General features: G+C 41.9%; 1 pseudogene; it reads right to left on the bottom strand.

Moving 5' to 3' along the window:
- Positions 1-2,120: 2,120 nt before the first annotated feature.
- LOC134202291 (uncharacterized) lies at positions 2,121-3,292 on the bottom strand (annotated as a pseudogene).
- Between the last annotated feature and the right edge of the window lie 2,260 nt (positions 3,293-5,552).

Genomic DNA, 5,552 nt, shown 5'->3' with positions numbered 1-5,552 from the left:
GCGTCATCTCCCTCCGCCACGCTATTAAATTTGCTAGTAAAGACCTTTATGGAGGACACCATCCTCAAAAATGGCCGAAATAAAGGAGAAATAAGCAGAATCAGAAGTGGCGTGAAACCAAACGCAAATATATTTATATGCAGCGTTTGGTCTCCGCCCGCGATGTAAGCGTTCGTGGCAAAGTAAGGATTGTGATGTCCCCGACTGGAAGCCAATCGAGTGGCTTCAGCGGCCAATGAGTCATGTTAATTCCACGGTTAGAGACTCAAAGTCCATCCAACTGGGAACAAATATTCGACTTCTTGATTCAGTTGGCCTCCGAGCAGTTTGCTCAATGTTAATAAAACGACACAAATTATTATGGCAAATTCCATCAATTTCGAATAGCTACGTAGTCCTACGTCACCTTTGCGTACAACCCGATTGGGCTGCACCTTTGAGTTTTTATTTATTGCAGTTTGCGTTGAGTTCGCCAAATGCACGAAGTTGCAGCAAACATGCAAAAGATCTTACATACAGTGTTGCTGGCTATTTTATCTTTTAAGAAGATTATGTTATAATTGAAGTCGTTATGATTGGTCATTCTATTTAAGCAAAATATAATGAGCTCTTACTCCACATTTAAGATATTGTGATAGAAAGTTATTTTTTTACAGGAAAGTAGGGGGAATGACGGCTTTGGCAGGTTCTGTTCTATTATTGGCAGGGGGTTTTTTATGACTGACTAGGCTCAAATTTGGCCTACACATTCTTTGCATATCAAGAATATTGTGGCCAAATTTCATAAATTGGTCGACAAAAACCCCCCTGCCAATAATAAACAAACTCTATAAACTCTTTCCCCTATCATAAAACTAATAAATGAGTGCCAATCAAGATGAATACACAGCTAGGTATTTCAACCTGCCCAGTTTATGGAAGAGAAGAAGGCGGGGTTCGGTGCAAAACATAAACAAACCGGCTGGCTCTCCCATACTAAAATCCAAGATAGCTGAATCGTGAATTTGGCAGATTGGAACACCTAGTGGTGTATTCATCTTAATGCCAATGTTTGACATACTTCCCCTGAAAAGTAAGTAAAAATATGATAGCACCACTGCTCTGATGTACACATCAAGCTAAAACTAACGTGAATCCACGCCTAAAACAGACGAATCAGCATGAATTTTGACAGCTCGTTCCTGTTAAAGTTGCTTGCAGGTTATCCGCAATGCTAATTTCATTTGCAAGTCGCAATATTAAAACAATTGTCCCATGCTGGAAGATGGGTATCCAAATCTAATCAAAACCTGTCCATGAGGGTATTATGACAGCCCTTTGGTTACTTCGTGTATGGACTGCCCTTGGTTACTTCGGTTTAATTTTATATTTTCAACAAGAAGCAATATTCTGATAAATTACATAATCCCTTATTTGAGATGCATGACTATAAGCCGGTCTGTTGTAACCCTTGTATATAAAAGAAGCATATTTTATATTGAACAGGAAGCCTGAAAGATATGCAATCCGGTGGTGCTCAATAGTGTCCCGCTGCGTTTCGCTACTGTCATCCCCAGCTGTGTACATTATAGTGCAATACTCTGCACCAACAAGACAGAGAGAATGGGGCTTATGCGGGATTTTTATGTATACAGGTTATCCGACTTGTCAATATCTAACTCAGCCATCTTGGATGTTTGTATGGAATTTATGCTCGTTTTTTATGTTTTGCACTGAAAATATATGTTTCCCCGCGCTGGTTATTCCCATCTACTGACGAAGTCAGATAACCTGTACATAAAAAATCTTGGGCTTATGCCATACTAGTGCGAAAAGAAGAATCCTTTTTCCATCATCACTCAATCATGATAAGTCTTGCATTCAAACATAAACAGCCCCCATGCAGGTTCGGCATAAATAATTGACTCATCCGTCGTGGGTTTCCCTAACAGTGTAAACATTTATTTTCCGCTCTAACACACGACGACATCACAAGTTCGTAAAATTCGCTACAAAGGTACGTTGATAGAAAAATAGTTGTGCAACATTGAGCCCCACTTCGGTAAAACAGGAAGCGTTCCTATATTTTGGCCTTGTGCTACACTAAACGGCTACCGTACGGTAACAGTCGCACAGTGCTGCTAGCTACTGGGTTGCCACGTTGGTTTCGTTCCATATCGGCAGAGCAGCACCTTCTTGAAAGGCATCCCGGAATGCCTTGTTGAAAATCGATCAGAAAATCGGGTTGACCATGCTACTGGCGTACCCGAGCCAGGTAACAATTCAGAACACCCAGTGGTTGATGCTGTCCTCGCACTCCTTGCACACGCTCGGCAGCAGATTCAGCACGAAGAACGGAGCCCACAGTATCACAAAGGTGAAGAACACCACCCCAGCACCTTGGTCGCTTTCTGCTCCAAAGAAAATTATGCGCCCATGCCTCGAGGAGTTCCGTGAAATGACGCTAGAGTTTCTCGAGTGATGGGACCGAATGGTGGCTTTGCCTCTGGATTAGACACGGTGACGAACTGTTCTTCTTTGGTGCTCCAGAAACAACGATTGACGGCGTACTTTCGTTATGATGCCTTAGCGTAGCTGATCGACGCAAAGAAGCGCTAGCGACGTTTGGCTTCGTCCGGGTCAACAGCAGCGATGTACGAGCTCCTCGAAACTGGACCCTCGTCTTTGATGCCGACAGGAGTCCCACGTCACCACTGACACGCACTTTTCAGGTGATTGCTCTTCTTGTTTGGAGACACCACGGCCGATGCCGGTAGAGTTGACAGACTACTCGAAGTCGATCTCGTAGGCTGCGAGGAGATTGAAATATTGCTGTAGATCTGGGTATCGAAGTTCGAGATTGAGCTAAAATTGGAGGTGGTTTTGACAATCTTAATCTCGGCGGGTCTAATTCCCTCGAATTGCTGCTTGCTGCAACTTTCGCCAAAATATGGACACTTGCACGGTGGTGGCAGCCAGGCGGATTCAACGACGTTCCTTCGCTATTTTCGCTATAGCTACGACTGCTGTCGTCATTCTCCGTCATTGCCTGGGTGACCTCATCGTCGGTGTGTCTGCGCGAGGCTTCTTTACAACGTTTCAGTGCCTCCTGGAGGAAGAACTCGTCGACTGTGATGTCGGCGTCGAAGCCCTCCAGTGGAACCAACGCGAAGGAAGACTCTTGAAACGTTTGCGCACCGCTATCGAGGGTGGCGTTGTCGAGTTGCGTCAGTTGATCCACGCGGATGTTGAACTGCGCCGTTTCTTCCAGTGGTGGTGGTGGTTTTGCTGCCATGCAAACGGACTTTTCTGAAATGGGAGTAGAAAGGAAGAGAATGTTATGGTAATGTTATAGATATTCAATTCGAGCAGTAGGTAGATGTTATAAAAGCTATCACGAATTCCGTACTGTCTCTGAAGATGGTTTTGGTCACAACATTAGAAACTTCGATCAAATCAATCAATTTTAGATTTTGTGAGAATCATCATGTTGTACGATGAAAGGTGCAAATACAATACATACGGAATGTTTTTCGAAACCGGTTTCTCGGTGAAAAGAATTTTCATGTATGAACATTCTCCCGAGAGAACATGCTTGCCTTTATCCTCATAAAGTAGGTTTCTGTTACTCATATAGAACTAAAAATCAGTCATATTCAAGTTGCAGCAACCAAATCTAACAGAGTGTGAAATTGATATCCAATATTTCAATTTCATCTCTGATATTGGATATGAATTTTATTCAACTTTGATTCTGCACGATTTTGCCAAACCTCATTTATTTTAGATGAACAAATACTTTGAGCCGTCGATACTGTAGATCATTCTATTGGATATGAGGTTTTTGGGAAGTTTCGATAACAACCGCAGGAACAATTGTTGCTGATTGCAAATATAATAATTGACCATTAACAGACATAGAATTATTGTTAGTGTTGTCTCGTCTTTTTATTATTTTGTATGATGTAACAGTCCTGTAAAATATAGTTTGTAAATCAATGCACTCTTTATTTTGATAATAAGTCGGGTTAGAAAAATTATTGCTCTAAAGCTAAAGAGGACTATTTAGTGGCATTTAAATGGACTCAAGGCGTGGCAATTACTCAGATACGTATCCAGGGAATCCATCGATGTTGGGACACCGCACCATTTCAAATCACGTACAGCCCACTTAAAACGAAACAGGGCCGGATCGCGACCGATCATTTTCCTATTCTCACTTCTAGACCAACATTTGAAAAGGGCGTAACAGCCAAAATTTATTTTTATCTGATTCTTTGTCTTTTTACAAGGGAGAATGCGATTTACACTAACCCAGCACACGTGCATTGTGGTTGCCAAACTACCACACGGAAGTGTACTGGAGTGTCGGATTCGACCATACCAGTAATACCGACTAAACTCCTTGGGCTCCGCCATCCTTTCCCCAGGAACTACCTCCCAGTACTACTTCAGGGGATGGCAGTACTAGCGTACTCGCTCATTCTCGCTCCACACAGGCTACCCGTCATGCTTACGAGTCTTGCCCAGGTGCTCACTCTGGCATTGCACCCTCAAACACACCCTACATACTCTGTTGCACCTCTGTCATGCCGTGTGGGTCCTAACTTGTGTGCCCACCCAGCTTCTCATACAATGTGAGTCTGCTCACCTCTTTCCATTCAGTTCTTGCTGACACATACTACTCTAGTCATTCGACCTAACACTCGCTCTGGCATCCTTGTTAGGACATTTTCGGCAAGGTTCCACTTCTGACATACCATGTGAGGTCTGACTCACCTCGCTCAACTCAAACATACCATGTGAGGACTGATTTGTATGCTCTCATTCCTTTCGTACCGTGTGGAAGACTGAATTGGATGCTCTTACACTCCACTCTGCCACGCCGCATGAGGTATCAAAGTAGTCATAAGACCAACATTCCTGCGCTACTCCCAGCGCGGCGTGTGCAATCCACTCCATACACCTATTCATTCACACTTCTGCCATGCTTCGAGGTGACGAACTCAGTTTGCCACCCGCTGCGCCAAATACCTCTCTGCATAGGCGGGCAGACCATTCCACACACTTTGATTCTTTGTCTACATATATGTATATGTAAGCCTTTAGGCAAATAAAAGATAGATTTAAAAAAATATGTATACGTAGACGAGGAATCAGAAGGAATAAATACTGGCTGTTGCGCCCGCTTTTCAAATGTTGAATTCTAGTCTAAAACTTAACCTTAACCGCTACTGTGCCGAGAATCTACTGTAAAAATTTCTTGCTGTATAGAATCCACACAGAATCTAATTTTAGATTTCAATTACCTAATTATTGTTGTCGTTTGCCAGTCCAGTAAATGTGAAATTTTACACAAATAATGCAAAAGTTCCAAACACAATTAAGAATTTTCCACAAAACAAAAATATAGTAAAAATATAGTAAATATATATATATATATATATATATATATATATATATATATATATATATATATATATATACTTTTTTTTTTTTTTAATGGTCTTTGGTTAGTAATATATTTTTTAGAAGCAAAAACTGCAATTTTAAAAGCTTCGCATAAAAGAAAT

Source organism: Armigeres subalbatus, unplaced genomic scaffold, assembly GCF_024139115.2.
Source record: "Armigeres subalbatus isolate Guangzhou_Male unplaced genomic scaffold, GZ_Asu_2 Contig1136, whole genome shotgun sequence".
Classification (NCBI taxonomy): Eukaryota; Metazoa; Arthropoda; class Insecta; order Diptera; family Culicidae; genus Armigeres; species Armigeres subalbatus.
Note: the sequence above shows the minus strand (reverse complement) of the source record. Positions and strands in the feature narration are given on the sequence as shown.